At 51.1% G+C, this 23,490-nt stretch overlaps 1 protein-coding gene across 4 annotated transcripts in view; it reads right to left on the bottom strand.

Moving 5' to 3' along the window:
• Positions 1-23,490, bottom strand: part of rgs20 (regulator of G protein signaling 20) — a 507,528-nt gene that overhangs the window by 379,814 nt on the left and 104,224 nt on the right. For 2 of the 4 annotated variants that reach the window (XM_085992929.1, XM_085992930.1), the window contains exon 2: positions 90-246. The exons of the other annotated variants lie outside the window; for them this stretch is intronic. The gene's annotated coding sequence lies outside the window, so the exon portion shown is untranslated. The remainder of the gene's footprint in view (positions 1-89; positions 247-23,490) is intronic. 4 annotated transcript variants of the gene reach the window in all.

Genomic DNA, 23,490 nt, shown 5'->3' with positions numbered 1-23,490 from the left:
CATTTCCGTTTGCATTTGATGTTTACTGCATTTTACAAGTATTTATGATAAGATGTATTCTTAACATACTTTGGGGATTATTTACTTACGATAATGACTTTCCTTGAGATGGAAGATGTAGCTGGATCACATTGCAATGAATTTGTCAGAAGTGCAGTTCCCCCGGTTTACCAGAAGGTGGCAATGCAGCACAGTGCTTTACACGGATAGTGGCCCGGGTGGCGACACAGGGTCGCTGTTTCACAGCTGTTGTTGCCGTGGAAAATAACAAAGGTGAGCAACTTCTGTTAATTGCTTGTCAGAGTTTGAAGTAACATTTTAAAAGCAGATATCAATCTACAAAACATAAAAATATCAGTGTGGTTTCCTAATTTAATTGTGTGTTTTGATCAATTATGAAAAGATGTGGTAACAATCAATACAATACAGATGACTAACAAATAAATCTCTTCGTGTAAACTATTATTAAACAAGTAATTTTTATATTGATATCCCCTTCTTATAATTATAATCCAATCTTGTCAATTGTCAGTTCTTGTATATTTTATAATAATGATCCTAAAGTATTAAAATACATTTTATAATTTATACCATGATATCCTAAAGAAAAATAAATAATAAAGGATTCCAGGTATTTTGTTAGACTAGAATACTGCATTACCCAGATTTTTTATATGTAAATTGATGCAATTTCAATACTGTCTTAGTATTTTAATTAACTGTAAATTACATATAAAGCATCCAGTGGTCATAGTTAAAAGATTAATTACAAGTACCAAGATGGAAGTTCAAACAAATTAAAAATATGTGAATGCTCATGAAACATCTTAACTAATGAAACACTAATTAGTTGAAATTGCACTCAGTCCAACTAATCTTTTAACCTATCCAGATAATGGCCCGGATATTTACGGTGAGGTGGGGAGGGTATGGAGGAGGCTGAAAGTGGCCTAGAACCCGGTGAGACCGGAGACGTGGAGGTCCTGCTGAATATAAGGCAGGACTTCATTTACATTTTTTTCTTCCATTTCCCACCCAGCAGCTGGCCAAATTGACAGCCTGACTGGCTGACAGGCAGGAAACCCAGTGGCAGGAGGCCACAGTCTGGGATGCTTGGGGAAGGTCCCTGGCAATCGGGAGGGGAGAAGGTCAGCGATTGGAGGTTGGGGGGAGGGCAGAGAGGCCATTGAGGAAGGTAGGAGAGAGGCTGTGATCAGCAGATGGGAGTCCCCAGGCTTCCTTGAGGGGCTGGGGGGTGGGACCACTCCTGCTCCTCCTGGCCTACAAGGAATGCTGGAAAAGGCACTTACCTGTGGAACTAGCAGCTCCCGCCTCCCTTTCACTGCCGGGTTTACCGACCCCTGGGAAACCCGTGCGACACTCGTAAAATTTAAATATGTTAATGCCGGATGAAACCTGTCATAAGAATGGCAACGGGCACATGCCCGGCAGGTTAGGGATGTGTTTCCCGTTTTTTTCATTTTTTCATTTTTAACACCCCCGACTCTTTCCTGCCTGTGGTGGGTGGGGTGGGGGTAATATTGAGGCCACAGTGTCTGTTTCTTATTTTGGTATAGGTGTTAACTGGTGATGGACTAAAACCACAGGCAAAGAAATTTCATGTGAGGTAGTTGTTACTAATACCATAGAGCATAATTTCAACACAATATTTAGTGGCTGTATAGAATCATAGAATGGTTACAGCATAGAAGGAGGCCATTTGGCCCGTCGAGCCTGTGCTGGCTCTCTGCAAGAGCACTTCAGCTAGTCCCACTCCCCACCCTTTCCCCGTAGTCCTGCAAATTTTTTTCCTTCAGGTACTTATCCAACTCCCTTTTGAAAGCCGTGATTGAGTCTGCCTCCACCATCCTTTCAGGCAGTGCATTCCAGATCATAACCACTCGCTGAGTGAAAATGTTTTGCCTCATATCGTCTTTGGTTCTTCTGCCAATCACCTTAAATCTGTGTCCTCTGGTTCTCGACTCTTCCACCAATGGGAACAATTTCTCTCTATCTACTCTGTCCAGACCCCTCATGATTTTGAACACCTCTATCAAATCGCTCAATCTTCTCTGCTCTAAGGAGAACAACCTCAGCTTCTCCAGTCTATCCACGTAACTGAAATCCCTCATCCCTGGAATCATTCTCGTAAGTCTTTTCTGTACCCTCTCTAAGGCCTTCACATCCTTCCATGCTTTGTAAATACTGAAGAATTAGCAGCAACAATCTAAATAAACAGGTCTTTTAGTGAATAAAGAATATGTGCGTTATCATGGAAATAATTTTATGTCTTAAAACTATTTCATGACTTGCGGCTTTTGTCTTTCTGTAAAATAATATTTAGGTGATGAGAAATATTTGAAATGAAAGTACATCTTTTCTTTACTTAACTGAACTGGATTTAATACTGGTCTTTAATTTTTGGAATATGGGTTCAAATCCAGCCAGGTTAATAAGATAAAAGTCTTCTCTTTCTACTCTCTGTAAAGCTTCTATAAGAAATGAGTTTGGGCAGCCTCAATTCAGTTCCTAATGGGCCGACAGCAAAAAACTGTCTCTTAATTAGCAATCTCACTCAGACAGATTGCAGGATGGCTAGTGTGGATTTAAGAAAAAAATTGCACATATCTTCTGAGGTTAGAGCTGAAACATACTGCTATCACAGAGCAGTGAGAGCTTTACTCTGCAGCTGGCTGTACTATACCTGATCTGGAAGTGTCTGAAGCGGATGCTGGCTCCCTAAAATGGGCAGAGTTCCCTTTTCCAGCACTAACACCCCTCACCTTGATCATCACAGAACAATATAAATTTTGGTGTACTACGCAGCTCCCCCCCCACCTCCCCGATTCAAAATGCGATGTTGTCCATTAACCTAACCTAAGAGAATGACATTGGTGCATTCTCGGAATTGTGTCCACAGCGTGTTTGCACTGACAGGCGCATTCTGGGAGTTGCAGTCTGGTACCTGATTGAGACTCTCCATCCAGCTGACAAAATGAGAAGTTTCATGCCCATACTTCTGATGATTACAATGGAAAATGTTATATTTGTGGAGTGTCAAATTTCTCTATTATGATGAAAATAATTTATTTTAAAAATGTAATTTAAAAAAAGTTTGTTCATGATGGGTATTTTTCAGGGGGTCAGCGGGCGCGTTTGATGGGAAAAAAAATTTTGACAGCGGGTAGTGAACCCGCTGCCAACCTGCCCCTACCTTATCTCCCAGATGTCGGGTCTGTCATCGCTGAGCAGACACGACACCAAGCGGCAGGGGTGGCAATTTAGATTATTAAGAGGTTGTTAACAGGCACTTAAAAACTATTTTAAGCTCACCTTTAGATTTTAAGAGTTCGCCCACAGCTTCCCCGCTGCTCGGGGATCACGTCAGGTAAGGAGGTCAGGAGTTGTGTCAGCATAGAATGATTTCTTAACTTGAGAGCTGCAAATCTTCTATAAATGCTCCCATTTCATAGCTGTTCACTTTCCAAGGTTAGAAGCTGTTGCTTACTGCATTTGAAGAGAGATTGAGCTTTATGCAGGTTCCAAGTGTTTGTAGCAAACTCTCTATCCAGTGTCACCTCATTGAAACAACCTCTCTCACCAATGACACATCGCTTCTGTCATCTCAAGTCCACCTGCCATCTATTTCATCAGCATCGGTGCCCTTGAAACTATCTCACCTTGGTCCTCAGAATCCCACCACGATCAGCCCCAACACCAGCAGCACCAACAACAACACCAAGCTTCTCCGCAATCACCTGATGCTGCACAGGACACAGGGCATCAGCACCTGACGACATTGTTGCCTGGGACGCCAGGGATGGCCTCACCATGGCCAGATTTACTTCACTTGATGTTGTACACCCTGGCTGCCACATGATGTGCCAGGTTGGCACCACCCCACACCAACACCATAAAGCATCCTTACAATGCCCAAGCCATTCCTTTCACACTCATTACCAATATGTCTCAATATTTGCTGCAACTCACTAAGCCACTTCCAAAGATGCACACAAATCTGTCCAAGAACCCAAAGGCCTAGAAATTCGGTTGGTAACGCCAGCGATTAGCGCCTAAAGAGCCCGAGAATTGGGGCGTTACCCAATTTTCGGGCGGGCGCAGTGAATATAGCGCCACCTCCCATATTGAGTACCCTTTTAGCGCCAGCGCTAACTCTTTGCGCTCGCCCGCGGGCGCAGGCAGATCATGACGTCATTTCAGTGTGCAACGCCTTTTTGGCGCCCCGGACCGGATATTCGGTGGCGCCCGCAACCTTTCCGCCTGGCGCTATTAGTGACAGTTGGATGGAGCGTTCCCAGGCCCTTCACGGACTCGGGGGGCGCTATTTAAAGGGGGCAGCACTAGTATAAAAGCTGCAGCCATTTGGGCTGGCCATTCTGATCGTTGCTGGAGAGAGTTGCTGACCTTCTGTTGGACAGTAATTTTCTCATTGAGCCTTCGGAGGCACTGGCACTGGCAGCTTGAGGGCCCGGCTCCCGAGCTGGTGATGCAGCATCTGAAAGCAGGGAGGTGGAAGAGTGGCTTTAGCAAAAGGACAGCTTGGCAGCAAGGGATGCCAGATTGCGGCAAGGCTATGACATGGGTCCACAGTGAGAAAGCATGCTGGCGGGGGGAACAATTGGAAGGAGACAGCTGTAAAAGGTGAGAACCTTACCATCGCTGTCGACAATGGGGTCGGCAGCTGCAGTGGTTACAGGACCACTCAGACGTCCTCCAAGAATCTGGTGGACTCTCTCCTCGAGATCCATGAGAGTGACCACTTGTGGAGGTCCTCCACCGGTGCGAAGCTGGTCTTTGCCAATCCTTGCCAGCTTGGACTGCAGGGGAAAGGAGGGGAAGTTATGTTACATGAGGCCCTGAGTGATCATCTCATGCCCCCCATGGTGGAAGAGCCCTTACATGATGCCCTGAGTGATCATCTCATGCCCCCCATGGTGGAAGAGCCCTTACATGATGCCCTGAGTGATCATCTCATGCCCCCCATGGTGCAAGAGCCCTTACATGACGTCTTGAGTCAAATGTGCATGTGTGTGCCCAGAAAGGGCCATGGATGCTTGCTGGCAGATGGCCAATGGGGCACAGCCCACCCTGTAGCCATAAAGTCAGGTGCAAATGGAGGGATGCAGAAGTTTGCAGAAACAACACTCACCCTCACGACCCGAGTGAGGTCGTTGAATTTCTTTCTGCATTGGACAGGGCTCCTGGTCACCATGCTGCTGGAGTTGACCCTCTGGCATACATCCCTCCAAGCTCGTCGGTAGTCCTTATGATTCAGCCTCCTGCCATTTTCTGGGTAGAGAACATCTCGCCGGCGCTTCACTGCGGCCACCAATTGCTCCAGAGCCTCATTGGTGAAGCGCTCTGCTCTCTGTTTCACCTTCTCCATCTGGTCCAAGTTTTTTGCGCCAGAGAAGGGCCTGCACCGACTCTGAGGCCTGCAAGGCGCAGAGTGTGGATGCTGAAGCTGACTGACCCACCCCTTTAAGAGCCGGCCGGCGCCTGCAAGTCTCATGGTCATCGGTAATTGAGAGCACCTGCGCTGCGCCCGTCCACTCCGATATTGGGTTGCGCCGGAAGTTTAGCGCCTTAGGAGCCCCGTGTAACGCCTGAATTCGCGCCTCAATCACCTTTAGGGGCGATGCAACCCAATATCGCGCCAGGTGGTGATAAGTTGCATCTGGCTATAAACTTTGCGCTGCGCCAATTCTAACGCCCCAAGCGGGGCTATACCCAATTTCTAGGCCAAAGTGTTGAAAATAAAGATCTCAATGTTTGACAGCACATTAACAGAAAATTCACATGAACATTGACTAAAACACACAAGCACCTACCCTTGTGTGTTAGTTGGTATGATTGGATTGGGATGAGGGTGAGTGTCAGGGGTGGCAAGTGAGATGGGGAAGTGATAATGTAGATAGAGAGGGGTGGGTGGAGGCGCAAGGTAAGTTGGTGTGAGTAAGGATGTGCAGGAGTAGGGTACTGAAGGCAGAGTGATGGGGATGTGATGAGTGGCACAGCAGGATGAGGTTGAGTGTGGCTATGCAGTAACGTTTCATGATCTACTGAGATCATTAAAAGGTTTGCGCCACTGCAGCCTGGTCCTCCTGACGATATCCCTGCTTGTGTCCTCCTGTGCAATGTGCAACCAGGCTGCCTTGATCTCCTGGGGAGGTCTCTTCTGCCCATGGGAAGGTAAGAGGACCTCCCTGCGTGCTGTGACTCCCTCCATAAGCATATGGAGGGAGTCATGGGAGAACCTGGGTGCAGCCGTGCACCTCTGTGCAGTGCTTATCAGTGTTTCAGCACCTCAATGCTGTAGAACTCTGAGAGCACAACTGTCAAACTAAATTTGCACATGGTCCCTTTAAGGAAGCCGGCTGATGGCGTGTCATCAAGTAACGTCATCAGACCCGCTTCCTTCAATTGGCCGGGAAACGCGCTGGGCTTAACAAGCCCAATCAGCGTAAAATAATTTCACACAGCGCGGTGGAGCCAGCAGCGGGGTCACACCCCGCCACTGACCCCGGCCGCCCCTGACCCACCGAGGTAGGTGAAATCGCGGCCAATATTTCAGCTTCTATTATTATCCCCCCGTGAAAGTCCCTTTATTTAGCTCATTGTAACATCTTTAACCTACATCCTAGGGTACTTAAGGAAGTGGCCCTATAAATGGTCATCTTCCAAAATTCTATAGACTCTGGAATAGTTCCCATGGATTGGAGGGTAGCTAATGTAACCCCACTATTTAAAAAAGGTGGTAGAGAGAAAACAGGGAATTATAGCCTGACATTGGTAGTGGGGAAAATGCTAGAGTCCATTATAAAAGATGTACTGGCAGAGCACTTGGAAAACAGTGACAGGATCAGACAAATTCAACATGGATTTACAAAAGGTAAATCATGCTTGACTAATCTACTGGAATTTTTTGAGGATGTAACTGGTAGAATAGATAACGGAGAACTAGTGGATGTGGTGTATTTGGACTTTCAGAAGGCTTTCGATAAGGTCCCGCATAAGAGATTGGTGTGCAAAGTTAAAGCACATGGGATTGGGGGTAAGGTACTGTAAGATTCGCAAAATTTCTACATTTTCCCGAAGGTTATTAATAAGAAAAGGGACCCTGCATGGACATTTTTAATGAAAAAGTGTACCCAAAATGGCGTCCGTGCCTCATGGCAGAAAGCCTGTGAGATTTTAAAACTTAAACTCTGCAACGAAGGCAGCTTGTGGAGAAATCGAAACCAAAGCTGCGGTTTCTGTGAAGAGAGACTTTGTATTTTGAAACCAGACAGGTCTTTGAATTATGTATTTGATCGAATTGGAGACAAATCTAAATTCAGTTAGGTCTATAGTTAAGGCCATCAAGCAGTTTACATATATAATCGACAACAGATTAAGGAAGCCATCGAGGCTGGACAGGCCCATCAAGGAACATTCATGACAAAACAAGTCAATTATCGGGCCGGTAGATGCGATTACCAGCCATCTAAAAGCAGTTAGTATAGATTGCCACGATTATTTAAAATAGCCCGCCAAAATTAAGACAAAGAACTAACCTGATTTGGCGCGCAGATAAGGGTCTTCGAAAGAAGTATAATTGAAGGCCCCGGGTAGCAATCGCTCTCTGCCCTGGTGTGCTCTGCTCTCTGCTCGGCTCTTCTGCCCCTCGCCCTCGTGGCTGTCGCTCTTTCCCCGTCCCGCGCTTACCCCCTGGCCTTTACCCGTGCCTTTCCCCACTCCATCTGGAAATTGCCCAGGCACTGCATCGGGCGGACACGGACAATTCAGGCCAGGCGAGGCGAGATGCGACGAGGGGAGGAGGGAAGACCAACTGAGGAAGACCAACTGAGGAAGACAGACTGAGGGTGGGCTTCGAATCATCGGGCCTTCAGCCTCAGCCGACCTGCGATTAACTTCACACAAACTCAAACTGTCAGCCGAAGAAGAAGAATCATCCCTGCAAGTTAAAGTGCCCAAGCAGAGACTTCAACTTTGGAGTACATGTACCTGGACAACGCCCTTGCAACACTCGGAGACCACGTGACAACGGCAGGCTCCAGAGGGCACCAAGAGCGAACCCCGAACCCCACCGCAGTTTTTAGTTCAGCAGACCCCTTTTGATTGGTGAGCATGAAGTTCTGACCCCTCATAGCTTAATCTAGTTAGGTATAGAGGGTGGGATAAGGATAAGGAGATTGTTAAGATAGTTGTTTTCCCCCGATGTGCCGTGTGTTCCCCATTCCCTGTATAAGTATAGTTATTCTTTTGTATTTTGCCTGTAGAAGTATACACTAGTAATTTTCCATAAGATTGTATTAATTTCCTCTTCAATAAAATCTTGGTTTTTGTTTACATCCAACCACCTGTCTACTCAAGTCTTCTCTGTACCGCCGCCTTGTACCTAAGTCCGGTGTCTAGAACCCAGGGGCGTGGGAACGATTCAAACCACTCATAAACAGTCAGGGGCATAACTGACTGGGCGCACGCGCCACCCCACAGGCCACCCCCTACAGAATGGCGACCGCGGCAGGACACCGGCAACAAGGTTGCGATGCTGTGGACAGCGGTTCGGATGAACGAACCATGATGGAGGAAAGGATTTCTGATTACGTGTTTAGCAAGTTGAATATCACAAAGAAGTGGATCACCACTCTGTTAAGGGCTAGGCGTCTGATAGATGCAGCAGCTAAGTGGACAGAGGGAAAGGAACAGAAGAAGTCCTTAGAGAAGGCAGTTTGGCTGATGTGCTTTAAAAAGCAGGTCCAGCTCTTGGACGGGCTCGTTGCAGCACAGGCAGTCAAGTTAAGGGAGTCAGCTCTGGAGATCCAGGATAAGGCTCTTGCGGGGGAAAAGTTACTAGTAGCTTTGCAGGCTTTGAATCAGGAGAGAGTGCATTTAGTGGGAGAACACAAGGCCCAGTTGGAATACCTGCGGTGCCAAGTCACCGAGGCCAAGGGTAATGACTTCAGGTTGCGGGAGAAGAACGCCCGCTTGGCAAGGCAGGTTAGGGAACAGGAAGAGAAAGTACAGGAGGTAAAGGCAGTGTATAAGCTAGCGAGTGAACAGGGGTTTGAGGAGGCAGACCACGGCCCCTGTAAAGAGAGGATAGAAAATCTGAGCCGGGCCCTCTGGAAGGCAAAAGGCATGGTATGCCTCATAAGCCCAAAGGCAGATTTTTTGGGGAACGAGGGGAGGACAGTTCCAACATCATCGGTAGTGTCTAGGGACGACCCGGTTGAGAGAGAGGAGACCTCACGACCACCGCCCGTAGCGCCAAGTTTCAGCGAGGTTTGGCAGCAAGGGGGGGTGGAACCCGGGGTGGAGCCCGGAGTGGAGCCAGAGGTGGAGGCGGAGGTAGAGCAACCCCGCCAGAGTGGTCGGAGATGTGCCCAGCACGGCATCGGAGGTTCGGCCCACCCGTCAATGGCGACATTGAGGGACCCCTCCAAAACCAGTTCGTATTACCCTTTAACACGCAACAGCTTAGGGCGAAGGTCAGCCATCTCCTGAGGCTCTCCGAAAAGGGAGACCCCTGGATCCACTTCAGGGAAGTAGAGCAAACCGCCAGCGTCAACGACTGCGATGACGTGGAAAAGGCCAAAATGCTGCTATTCTCCCTGGAGAGTAATCTCCTCCAATCCCCCTCTGACGACTGTAAAAGGGGGCAGTGCGGGTATGAGGAGCTTAGAGATGTGGTTCTAGAGGTCATGGGGATGGATGAGGGAAGTCCTTTCTGCCGTGTGGAGAAAACAATCCAGCTCTCAGGGGAAACCCCGCAGACTTTTTCGGACCGGCTGTGGCCGGTGTACCGGAGGGACTGCCGGGGGACGCTGGACTGGGCGTTCCTGAACGGGGATTCCCTGACGCATTGGCTCCATTGCCTGGTGGCGAACAGCTTGCCACAGGTCCGGGCCAAGGCAGAAGCCTGGTTCGATCCCAAAGATCCCCAGACCACCGAACTCACGGTAATTAGGCAGCTCACTCTTACAAAAACGGTAGGGGAGCCGATGCACACCCACCCAAGGGAAAGGTGCATGAGGTAAAACCCGGACCAGGTAGGAAAGAGTGGCACCAGGAAGGGAGTAACCCCCCCCAACACAAAGACCAATTGTTACGGGTGTTGGAAGGATGGTCACTGGCGGAAGGAGTGCAAAAACCCTTGGAAGGATAACAAGGGAAAGCATCCCACAGCCCCAGCCCAAAAGGCGGGGGCAGGGACCCCTTCCGCAGAGGTCGAGTCACTTTTGGACGCCATGAGGTCCTTACTGACTGGCCAGGGGAGAGTAGCAGCCGCCACCGGTGCTCTCACCCCATCCGCCCAATCCAACCCACAGCCGTGACTAGAGCCAGCGCAGCCTGTTTATCTGTGCTCTCTCCGATATGATGAGTGGAAAAGACCCCTTTTGGAGATGGAGGTGGAAAAGGTGACAAGGACCTATCTGATAGACACAGGGGCATCATGCACCGTGGTCTACTCAGCTAACCCCATCATCTCACCTCTCTCCAGCGGGGTCCCATACAGTCTATCGGGGTTCACGGGTAGGGAACAGGCCGGCTCGTTTTCCATCCCGCTCACCATTCGGATAGGACCGCTCCGCTCCAAGTGGACCTGTGTCCTGATGAAATGGGACGTGGAGGGTGGAAGAGGGGTCCTGGGGGCCGATTTTATCGTAGGCCACGGGATCCTAGTGGATTTGAGGAATCACTGCCTTTGGGGGGCAGGTAAAGTAAAGAACGGTGAGATCGTAGTAATCCCGGGAAAGGAAGGGAAGGGGACCCTGTGCACCATGAAGCCCAAAGAGGGTTATAACCTCGGGCTCATGGTCAGCAACACCCCACCAGAGTTCCAGGCATTTGTGCAGGCCCACCTGGCCACATTTGCCACTCACAAGCACGACTGCGGGAGGGTCACAGGGTTTGAGGTCAGCGTAGATGGGGACCCCATGGCCCGACCACAGAAACAGTATAACTTCCTCAGGGAAGCAGAGCCAGACATGGAAGCAGCCATGTCCTCGTTAGTGCAGGGAGTTCTGAGACCGGTAGCTACCCACGTGAATTCTCCATTATGGCCAGTCAGAAAACCAGACAATTCCTTGAGGGCCACGGTGGACTATCGGGTGCTCAATAGTAACATCCCAGCCTGCGCACCCACAGTAGCAGCAGTTGCCGACCTCATCGGGAGTATCCCAGCATCCGCGACCACTTTCACGGTGCTGGATATTTCCAATGGGTTTTGGTCCATCCCTGTAAGGAGAAAGGATCAGTACAAGTTTGCCTTTACATTTAAAGGGCAACAGTACACGTGGAACTGTTTGCCTCAGGGCTTCCACAACAGCCCCAGCATTTTCCATTGGTGCATGGCCAACAGTTTAAAGGATTTTAGCCAGCCCAGACAGTTGGTTCAATATTTGGATGACCTGCTCCTGTTCACTGACTCGAAAGAGGAGCACGGCCCACTATTGGCTGAACTGCTGGAGTTGTTAGGACAGAAGGGTTTCAAAGTAAATCCCAAGAAAGCACAGATCGGCCAGCAGGAGGTGAAATTCCTTGGTCTGACCGTGCGCGCTGGAGAAAGGGCCATAGATAAGGTTAGGAGGGAGACGGTACAAGAACTACCGGTCCCTAACACAGTAACGGGTGTGAGGTCGTTTCTGGGGCTAACTGGGTACTGTAGAGATTTCATTGAGGACTATGCGGCCACCGCAGCCACTCTGCTCCGACTCCTACACAAGGGAGTGGAGTGGCTTTGGGATGAGGGTTGCCAGGCAGCATTTGTCAGGCTCAAGGAAGACTTGCAGACTGCACCAGCTCTAGGGGCCATAGGTGGGGGGAAAGAGTTTTTCCTGGAGGTAGCAGCCAGCGGGGACAGCCTGAGTGCTGTGCTGCTCCAAGAGCGGCACGGCCAGCTGCGGCTGGTGGTCTACTACTCCAGGATACTCACTGATGTGGAAAGGAGCTATTCCAATTGTGAGAGGCACCTCTTGGCCACACATTGGGCTGTGAAAAGATCGCTGATCTTCACAGGCACCTCTCCCATCACCCTCCTCACCCATCACACACCCACCCAGATGCTTCTGGACGGGAGGATCAAAGATGGAACAGTGAGTAGTGCCCGCATTGCTCACTGGACCTTGCTCCTCTCACAGATGGATCTGAAGGTGAAGGGTCTCTGTGAGCCAAAGCTCGCAGCCAAACTGGTATATCCTGGAACAGCCCACTGGTGTTCCATTGAAGGGGTTTGGGAAGTAAACATAGGTTTACGGGCCGGGATACATCCCACAGGCCACGAGATCTATGTAGACGGTTCCAGCATGGTATCTGCTGGCGAGTGTCTCACGGGGTGTGGAGTTTACGACCCAGTGGCAAACATTGCCCTGGCGATTAAGCTCCCCAGCACCATGAGCGCCCAGCAGGCTGAACTGTCCGCGGTAGTGTACGTCGTTACACACCCCGAAATCTTCCTCACACCCTACACGATTTGCTCGGACAGTATGTTCACGGGCAATTCGTGTACGGAGTACCTGGCCATCTGCTCCCACCGCGGATACACCTCTGCTGACGGGAGACCCCTCACAGTAAAACCCCTGCTGGAAAAGATCCTGGCAGCATTGGGGGAGGAAGGGGAGGTTTTCATTCACAAGGTGAAGGCCCATTCCTCCACCGAACCCTGCGGCCAAGGCAACCAGCAGGCTGGCTTGCTCGCCAAGGAGGGTGCCCGCTCAGGCATTTTCTGGGACCCATTTGGGTCCAGACCCATGGCGGCGGTCAGAGGTAGGGACGGGACCCAAGGGAGTGTAGGGGTAGCGTAAGCCCCAGACCTTAAGACAGTCCAAGCCCAAGACCCTGTCCTAAAAGCAGTCCTCAGCACAGTTGCTGAGGGAAAGGGGATAGAAGGTCCGTACGGCACAGCGACTCTCTCCGTTAAAGAGGGTATGCTGTTCCTGGGCGAACAGTGGGTTGTGCCGCAGCAGCACTGGAGAGAATTCCTTCAACTGGCCCATGAGGGTCCAGGAGCGGGACACCCCGGGCCTGAGACCACCTGGCAGCGGGTGGAACAGGCGGGATGATGGCTGGGATTCAGTGACGATGTCCGCGAGTTCTGTGCAGGCTGTCTTGTGTGCGCTGCAAACAACCCTGACCCCCACAAAAGGAAGGTCCCTATGGGACACGTCAGGAGGGTAGAGGGACCATGGCAGTCGATACTAGTCGACTACATCAGGGCCCTGCCCACCGCCCAGGGAGGCTATAAGTACTGCCTAGTCCTGGTGGACGTGTTTACCAAGTGGATAGAGGCTTTTCCCTGCAAGGCAGCCACAGCTCTGGGTACTGCCAGGATCCAAGTCCAGGAAGTGTTCTCGCGGTGGTGACTACCACAGTTTGTGGAGTCCGACCAAGGGAGTCACTTCACTGGACAGGTGATGCAGAATACCCTTATGCTGTTGGGCATTAAAGGGAAATGGCACGTGGCCCACAACCCGCAGTCATCAGGGATCGTGGAGTGTATGAATCGGACCCTCAAAGAAAGGTTAAGAAAGGAGACGGTGGACTCGCCCCGTAAATGGGCCGAGGTCCTACCGTTGGTTTTGATGGGGATCCAGGCCAGCCAGTCTAAAAGCATGGGGTATTCCCCGTACGAGCTAATGACTGGCAGGGTTATGCGGACCCCCACCCATGTACTAGCCCCGGTGCTCACGGAGGGTCAGCTCAGAGAGGTCAACTGGGACAGGTTCGCCCAAAACCTCTGAGCACCTGAAGCAGGTCCATGAGCGAACGGCTGGGAACATGGGAAGGCAGCATCAGAGTAACCGATTGCTGCTCGAGCCGAGAAAGCACCATGAGTGGGAGGTAGGAGATCAGGTCATGGTAAGAAACTATGCCCGAGTAGGGAGTTTGGAGCCATTGTACATGGGGCCCTACAGTATTGTAGAGAAGGCTAGCACCATGGTTTACACCGTAAAGATGCCCCGGCGCACAAAATGGTTTCATATCAACCAATGTAAGCTGTTTACGCCCGAAAGGGGAAAACAGCCAGTTGGGGAAAGGTCTGAGGATAAAGATCCTCAGCCTGCAGCAGAAGCGAGTTCACAGACTGCACAGGCAGGCGCTGTGGCTTGCTTGAAGGGAGGGGCCATCCCGCCCATCGACTGGGACACTCCCCCCCTCTTCTGGGATCCAGACAAGGGGGAGGGACCTGAGGGCGAAAACCCCGCCCCTAACCCAGGTATAGAGAGGGAGGGACCTGAGGTCGAGAACCCCACCCTGGATCCAGCCATGGGACCTGGGGGCGGAGACTCTCAGCTCACAGCAGCAGGCTGCGAAAAGTTACCTGCCCCCAGCCCAGGTGCAGGTGGGGTCAAGCCTGAGGGAGTAGCGGTTCGGGTTAAAGGCCCACCGGCCAAGAAAGCCCCACCCGTCAAGGCCCCCAGAAGGTCTCCACGGACGCCCCAGCCGAGAAAGCCATGGTCACCCGCCCTCCAGTTACCAAGGGCCGCCCCTCGAGTCAGGGAAGGGTCCAAGGACAGAGGTCCTCAGCCAGCAGCCACGGGCTGCGAGGGACCAACAGGGAAGGACGGTGCGGTCACGCTGGGGGTGGTGGTGAGCCGCAGTCCGACTAGGGATTAGCCTGGCTGCCCGGAGACGGGCGGCGGATGTATATAGTTTTAGTTTAAGTTTGCGTTTATTGTTGAGTAATTATTTCGCTTAAGTTTGGGTGTTTTTGATTTAAGTTAAATAAGGTGATGGGTAGTTTAAGTAAGTAATCTGCTAAGAGTGCGTATGTTTGGGGTCGAGGTCACGGAACCCGACCATGCTTCACCAAGCCAGAGAATCTCTTGGGGACCTGGCTGCATGTTTTTGTATCTTTTGCAGAAAAGATTTTCGGGATGGAATGGATCATGACCCTATTCGCCCTGATCGGGATGAGTGTAGTGAGGACGGGCGACGTCCAAGACTCCCACATCTATGGGTGCTCGGGAGACAAGGCACCCACAGCGATCGATGGGAGCAGTGAACGGGATGCGGAGGAGACCGCCGTCTACTTCCACGAGGGAAGGTGGCCAGGATGGCTGGGGTCCAATTCGTCTCAGTACTCCAGCCAAACCGGATTCACGTACGGGGAAGCCTCCCTCCTGTGCCCCAGGGTACGAGTCGTTACCACGAGGGTCAGCGTCACCGTTGGAAAGCGAATATGTTTGACGTGTAAAGGACACATTCCACTGGATAGATGGTGGTGGCTCAGGAAGCTGAGCAAGGACATGAGGAACCCCGAAGTCAAGTGGGAACGGTTGGGGAACAACACCCACCGGCCGATCACAGGAACTCATGGAGGATACAGTGTGTGTTGGGACAAGTGGTGGGAACCGGATCAAGGGATTTACATCTGTATGTGGGGGTCAGAGGAGGTCTGCCCCGCAGGCATATCCATCTTTTTCCACAGGCAGTGGCAAGACACCGGGGAGGGGATGAAGTGGGAGACCAGCCTGAAGTCGTGCGCAGTCCCATTCTCCCCGATCCCAATCAATGCCACTGAGCTGGTAACCTGCCCCCGTAAGCCCCCGCCCACGGCGCAGGTGGCGAGGTTACCCAGGGAAGGTTGCCCCACCACCACCAAGGGACCAGGGAATGGGTTGGTACTAGTCCCCACCGATCAGATGCTGTACCAGGGGGTACACTACGTGGTAGCCTCCGTGATTTTAAATCTCACCGAGGTACATTTACTGGAGTGGTGCCCCAAAGAAACAGAGCAGCAATACCAGGCCCTATTAAAGGACATGTTCAAGAAGTTTTACGAGTTCGATTTCGCCCACGTGGACAAAACCGAACTCTACACCACACACTGAGAATTTTTGGGTAATGCAGGGAGGCAAAGAAGGGGAGTATGGAATGATGTTTTTACTGCGTTTAATACTGGGCCCAGTATCAACAGTTTAGATGACATAGAGCTGCAGACCCAGGTAAATGGTTTAAAAACACAGTTAAAGAAGATATTACTGGATGAGAACAAGGTAGTGGGCTCGGAGTTGCATGAGGACCAGGCCATGATGGTCCATTTAAAAGAGACCATAGCCGAGTTGGAAAAGCATGCAAAGATGGTAAATGCTCTCATAAGGGAGGACAGAAATGCTTCTGACCAGGCTGCGTAGAATGAGGTGTGCGTGTTATACGGGGCGTGGTTACTGGGTGAGGGCCGCAGTAAACTGGAGGATTTAAAACAGGGTTTAGTACCCTCCTGTATTAGCAACAAGCAGCTCGCAGCCCTCCACCCTTTTGAGAATGCATTAAGCCCGTGCCAACTCCGGCTAGCCTCCGAAGCCTACCCAGTCCCCGTGGATTGTGGGCGGTCCAACCAAACAATGATGGGTGTAGTAGTTAGGATGCCGGTCATGGGTAGGACAGCCCGACCTGCACCGGCATACAGGGTGGAGAACATTGGAGTCATTCAAGGGGGTGCACACATTCATTTCACAGCGGTCCCGCCTTACGTCATTAAGTGGGAGCACGCTATGACAGTACTGACCTCTCAGGGTGCCGGAGCCGGGGAGCACACATAATCCTGTGTCCCCAGCACTTGAATGCCTTTTCAAAACTGCAGTGTGGGTTCAGAGCTGCTGGCGCGAAACCTATAAATTGCACAATGGAGGCAATGGCACAAGGCCATGTTCCCCCGCAGGTAGCATATATAGGAGGTGGGATGTATTGTGTCACCACCGGTGCGTCCCACTACCAGCATGGACAGCATAGCTGGTGTCCGGTCAGTGAAAGCAGCTTCTGTTTTAAACTCGAGGCAGAAGTTCAAGTGGCCCAGGAGCGAATTGTCCCCATTCCTGAACCCTCCACTGTTCACCTCACTGTGAAGGAGAATTTTACGGATTTGCAGAAGTACCTAGCCCACTTTGGCTACGAAATTCCCCCTCTCCCTGAACACCTTACCAAAATACTCAAAGCCGTTATAGTTTCGCAGAAACATTTTTACACTCTAGAGCAGAAAACAGTAGAGATAGGGACTAAGATATTGGATATTGTGGTTCCACCCTGGTGGGACATTTTCAATAATATAGATGTCCATTCGTGGATCAGACTGGCTTCCCACATTCTCGTGGTTTGCCAGTTAGGGATAGTGTTGTATTTAGTTTGTATTCAGTGTAAGGAAAAACGTCAGTGGTCAGAATTCCGAAACCAGGGGATCTGGAAGGAACGTTATGTAAAGGTGTAGGGAGATATGCCTGTTTAAGTCTTTTTCCTTGTATTTTGATTAAAGGTTGTTGTTTTTTTTTTGGCGTTTGTTATTTTTAATGAAGGTTTTACTGTTTTTTGCGACGCAGTTAATAAAGATGTATGTGCACCAAGTGGTGCAGGGGTGTTGGACCCCCTCCATGCTTGGATGTTTGTAATGTCTGTAATTTTACTCTCTGTATGCTGACGTACACTACATTTTCGCGGAATGGGAAGTGCATGTGTCATGGGTATATTAGATAGGTAATTACAGGGGAAGGTTGACTATGGAGGGTCAGAAAAATTTTGCTCACCTTGAAAGAATGATAACTTCAAGCAAGTTTTAGTATTACAGGGGGGAATTTAAGATTCGCAAAATTTCTACATTTTCCCGAAGGTTATTAATAAGAAAAGGGACCCTGCATGGACATTTTTAATGAAAAAGGGTACCCAAAATGGCGTCCGTGCCTCGTGGCAGAAAGCCTGTGAGATTTTAAAACTTAGACTCTGCAATGAAGGCAGCTTGTGGAGAAATCGAAACCAAAGCTGCGGTTTCTGTGAAGAGGGACTTTGTATTTTGAAACCAGACAGGACTTTGAATTATGTATTAAATCGAATTGGAGACAAATCTAAATTCAGTTAGGCCTATAGTTAAGGCCATCAAGCAGTTTACATATATAATTGACAACAGATTAAGGAAGCCATCGAAGCTGGACAGGCCCATCAAGGAACATTCATGACAAAACAAGTCAATTATCGGGCCGGTAGATGCGATTACCGGCCATCTAAAAGCAGTTAGTATAGATTGCCACCGTTATTTAAAATAGCCCGCCAAAATTAAGACAAAGAACTAACCTGATTTGGTGCGCAGATAAGGGTCTTCGAAAGAAGTATAATTGAAGGCCCCAGGTAGTAATTGCTCTCTGCTCTGCTCTCGTGCTCGGCTCTTCTGCCCCTCGCCCTCGTGGCTGTCGCTCATTCCCCGTCCCGCGCTTACCCCCTGGCCTTTGCCCGTGCCTTTCCCCACTCCATCTGGAAATCGCCCAGGCACTGCATCGGGCGGACACGGACAATTCAGGCCAGGTGAGGCGGGACGCGATGAGGGGAGGAGGGAAGACCAACTGAGGAAGACCAACTGAGGAAGACGGACTGAGGGTGGGCTTCGAATCATCGGGCCTTCAGCCTCAGCTGACCTGCGATTATCTTCACACAAACTCAAACCGTCGGCCGAAGAAGAAGAATCATCCCTGCAAGGTAAAGTGCGCAAGCAGAGACTTTACCTTTGGGGTACGTGTACCTGGACAACACCCTTGCAACACTCGGAGACCACGTGATGATGGCAGGCTCCAGAGGGCACCAAGAGTGAACCCCGAACCCCACCGCTGTTTTGAGTTCAGCAGACCCCTTTTGATTGGTGAGCATGAAGTTCTGACCCCTCATAGCTTAATCTAGTTAGGTATAGGGAGTGGGATAAGGAGATTGTTAAGATAGTTGTTTTCCCTCGATGTGCCGTGTGTTCCCCATTCCCTGTATAAGTATAGCTATTCTTTTGTATTTTGCCTGTAGAAGTGTACACTAGTAATTTTCCATAAGATTGTATTAATTTCCTCTTCAATAAAATCTTGGTTTTTGTTTACATCCAACCACCTGTCTACTCGAGTCTTCTCTGTACCGCCGCCTTGTACCTAAGTCCAGTGTCTAGAACACAGGGGCATGGCAGCGATTCAAACCTCTCATAAACAGTCAGGGGCATAACTGACTGGGCACACACGCCACCCCACAGGCCATCCCCTACAGTACTGACTTGGATAGAGAACTGGTTGGCAGACAGGAAGCAAAGAGTTGGAATAAACGGCTCTTTTTCCGAGTGGCAGGCAGTGATTAGTGGGGTACCGCAGGGATTGGTGCTAGGACCCCAGCTATTCACAATATATATTAATGGTCTAGATGAGGGAACTAGATGTAATATCTCCAAGTTTGCAGATGACACAAAGCTGGGTGGGCGTGTGTACTGTGAGGAGGATGCAGAGAAACTCCAGTATGATTTGGACATGTTGGGTGATTGGGCAGATACATGGCTGATGCAGTATAATGTGGATAAATGCGAGGTTATCCACTTTGGTGGCAAAAACAGGAAGACAGATTATTATCTGAACGGCAATAGATTGAGAAAAGGGGAAGTGCAATGAGACCTTGGTGTCCCTGTGTACCAATCGCTGAAGGTAAGCATGCAGGTGCAGCAGGTGGTTAAGAAGGCAATTGTATGTTGGCCTACATAGCAAGAGGTTTCGAGTACGGGATGTCTTGCTGCAGTTGTACAGGGCCTTGGTGAGACCACACCTTGAGTATTATGTGCAGTTTTGGTCGCCTTATCTGAGGAAGGATATTCTTGCCATGGAGGGAGTGCAGCGAAGATTCACCAGACTGATACGTGGGATGGCAAGAATGACGTATGAAGAGAGATTGGGTCGATTAGACTTATATTCGCTAGAGTTTAGAAGAATGAGAGGGGATCTCATTAAAACTTATAAAATTCTAACAGGACTAGACAGACTAGATGCAGGAAGGATGTTCCCGATGGCGGGGGAGCCCAGAACCAGGGGTCACAGTCTAAGGATAAGGGGTAAGCCATTTAGGACTGAGATGAGGAGGAATTTCTTCACCCAGAGAGTGGTGAACCTGTGGAATTCTCTACCACAGAAGGCAGTTGAGGCCAACTTATTAAATATATTCAAGAAGGAGTTAGATATATTTCTTAAGGCTAAAGGGATCAAGGGATATGGGGAGAAAGCAGGGACAGGGTACTGAATTTGGATGATCAGCCATGATCTCATTAAATGGCGGAACAGGCTCGAGGGGCTGAATGGCCTACTCCTGCTCCTATCTTCTATGTTACTCTATGTTTAAAAGCTCCTGATAAAAGCAGCTTCTCATTTCCTGGTTTGCTCTCTGAGAATTCTTCAATGTGATTGGTTGCTTAGACAGCTGGTTGCCATCTCTGCAGCTCTTCGCTGAGAATCCCTATTCACAGCTCTGCAATCAATTGAACATCAAAAAAGGCAAACTTCTCACTATAGAAGGGGCCAGTGGCGAGCGCCTTTGTTTCGCCACTGACCGTAAACTACGGGCCAATGTCTGAGGTGTGACCAACACAGGCGTGCGACACAAGGTTTTTGTATGGATAGTTAGATCAGTGAGTTGGCAACATTTTGCCTCTAGCACATAGGCATTTTCTCCCACATAAATAAATGTGTCACCATATTGTATTAACTTTCAGGCTCAAGGCTGTTTCCATACACGAGAGTGACTGCTCCTACTGGCGTCAGTTTCAGCATATCAGTAACCATTGATATCTCATTGTTAATTTTGTTAATTGTTCAATAATTTATCAAAGTATCAGGCATCATCAGGCACCATGCTCCCTCCTTCAACTGTGGCAGCAGTGGAGAGCTGGGAGGTGGAAGCTGCTGCTCTGTGATCAGCAAATAGGCAGCCTATTTACGCAGGGCTGGCTGGTCCTATATATGTCTAACTAGCTGGAGTGCCCGGCGGTGCCGAGGCTTTTTCGAGGGCATGTTGTTGTTGGAAGAGAGAGAGAGAGTGACTGGGGGAAAGAGAGAGAGCGACGGGGGGGAAGATAAAAAGCGACTGGGGGGAAGAGAGAGAGCGACTGGGGGGAAGAGAGAGAGCGACTGGGGGGAAGGAGAGAGAGAGAGAGAGAGAGAGACTGGGGGGAAGGAGAGAGCGAGAGACTGGGGGGGAAGGAGAGAAAGAGAGAGAGGGAAGGAGAGAGAGACAGAGAGGGGGAAGGTGAGAGTGAGGGAAGGGGCTGGACTCAGAGCCCGGTGGGTGAAGGGCGGCCGCCATTTTGTGAGGTCGGCGGGACGGTTGAGACCACGGGGAAGGGCTTGGACTTAGAGCCCAGCCGTGGTGACCGTGGGTTATATTGCGATGACTGTGTTATAGGACAATGAAGCCAGCTACCCTCTGACCGGAGGAATCAGGAGTCACTTTCTTAAGGCTTTTAATCTGCGATTTAATAATGTCAAAATACTGTTACTTGTTCCACATTTAAATTTTATGTAGTTTAAAATACTTCTAACATTGAATATAATTCTGGTTAATATTTGGGATCCAGGGTGTAGTTAGTAATGCTTGAAGTCTTACGTTGCAGCTTCTGACCGCCTGTGTGAAGCAGAAACTCAGAAATAGTTTGATGCTAAATCTTTGCTGGTTGTTCGAATGATGCCAATAAATCTGTATCCGTTTCTGTGACTTTTTCTTAATTAGGAAATGCCCCTAATTGATGAAACGCCGACTCCTTCCTACCTCTTCCCCCTCCCCCCCTCTTCCATCCCCTCCTCCCCCCCTCCTCCCCCCCTCCCCCCCCTCTCCTCCCCCCTCCCCCCTCCCCCTCTTCCCCCCTCCCCTCTCTTCCCCTCCCCCTCCCCCTCCCTCCTCCCCCCTCCCCCCTCCTCCTACCTCTCTTCCCCCTCCCTCTTTCCTCCCCCTCCCTCTTTCCTCCCCTCCCTCTTTCCTCCCCCCTCCCCCCCTCTTCCCCCCTCCCCCTCCTACCTCTCTTCCCCCCTTCCCTCTTTCCTCCCCCTCCCTCTTTCCTCCGCCCCTCCCTCTTTCCTCCCCTCTCTCTTTCCTCCCCCCTCCCTCTTTCCTCCCCCCTCTTTCCTCCCCCCCTTTCTCCCCCCTCCCTCTTCCCCCTCCCTCTTTCCTCCCCCCTCCCTCTTTCCTCCCCACTCCCTCTTTCCTCCCCCTCCTCTTTCTTCCCCCCTCCCTCTTTCCTCCCCTCCCTCTTTCCTCCCCCCTCTTTCCTCCCCCCCTCTTTCCACCCCCCTCCCTCTTTCCTCCCGCCCTCCCTCTTTCCTCCCCCCTCCGTCCTTCCTCCCCCTCCCTCTTTCTACCCCCCTCCCTCTTTCCTCCCCCTCCCTCTTTCCTCCCCCCTCCTCCTCCCCCTTCCCCCCCTCCTCCTCCCTCTTCCCCTCCTCCCCCTCTCTTCCCCTCCCCCTCTTCCCCCCTCCCCTCTCCTCCTCCCTCCGCCTCTCCACCCTCCCTCCCCCTCGCCTCCCACCCTCTCCTCCCACCACCTCTCCCCCTCCCCTCCCACCACCTCTCCCCCTCCTCCTCCCTCTCCCCACCTCCCTACCCCCTTCCTCCCTCTCCCCACCTCCCTACCCCCTTCCTCCTCTCCCCCTCCCTCTCCCCTGCCCGAGCCCTCATCCCCCGCTCCAATCCCTCTTTCCGCCCCGGGGCCCGGGCCTCGGCACCTGGATGAACGCGTTCCCTTGGACGTTTTTGGCGGCCTCAGCCGTCACCCTGATGCCGTTGGCCGAGGCGAACACCCGCAAAGACATGCCCAGCCGAGTCCAGCGCCCCGGTCATCTCGAGGTCCGCAGCCGCTGTTCAGCTGCAGGCCACAAAACACCCGAGCCCAGCGCCGGCGATGGCTCCACGGAGCTTCGTGCCGCCCCACGCACTGACATGGCCCCGCCCTCCCGAGCTGGCTTCAAGAGCGCCGATAGCGGCTGTGAGAGACGGCCGGCGGGCCCGGTTGCCGGGGTAACCCTTCCCGCTCTCCACGCCCCGCCCGTGATCAGCACTCCCGAGAGCCCCCCCCCGCTCGAGACGAGCGGGGAACAGAGCGAGACGCCGCGTCTCAGCTGCTCCTGCTGCGCGCGCACCCTTTACTAGGCAGCGGCGCTCGGCTGAGGCCCGCCCCTCCAGCCTTCACAAAGATGGCGGCGATCGGGGGCCGCTTGTTGACTGGGGCCGGGAGGTGCCTAGCTCGGGCGTGGGTGCGGAGGAGAGGCCGAGGCTTCGAGGCCTACCTGGAAAAATGGGGAAAGGTAGGAAAATTAATGAGATTAGATAAAAGATTTAGAAAGTAATTAACTTTTTTAAAAAACAATATGTGTTTTAAAAGCAACGTTTTTTTTAAAGACGCAGAAAGCGGGAAAAAGAAAGGAAAAGTTTGGAATCAAGATGGCGGTGACTCACCTCGGTCAGAACGATAAGGCCCGTCCACACAGGCACCGATTGGTGGACCGTCAGGTCACCGAAGCGTAGGATTGGTCAATCGTCCCGTTACTCGGCCGTAGGAGGGCCCGGCCGCACGCGCCAGGAACCCGCCGTACGATTGGTCGACCTCGACGTCACTCGATGCTAATGAGCGGATAATGAGCGGAATTTTGAACGTTTTTTGGATACCACGGGCGCAATTTTTGTCCGGCCGAAACGTAAATACGC

Source organism: Somniosus microcephalus, chromosome 7, assembly GCF_052327205.1.
Source record: "Somniosus microcephalus isolate GS21.2 chromosome 7, FLI_Smic_1.0, whole genome shotgun sequence".
Classification (NCBI taxonomy): Eukaryota; Metazoa; Chordata; class Chondrichthyes; order Squaliformes; family Somniosidae; genus Somniosus; species Somniosus microcephalus.
Note: the sequence above shows the minus strand (reverse complement) of the source record. Positions and strands in the feature narration are given on the sequence as shown.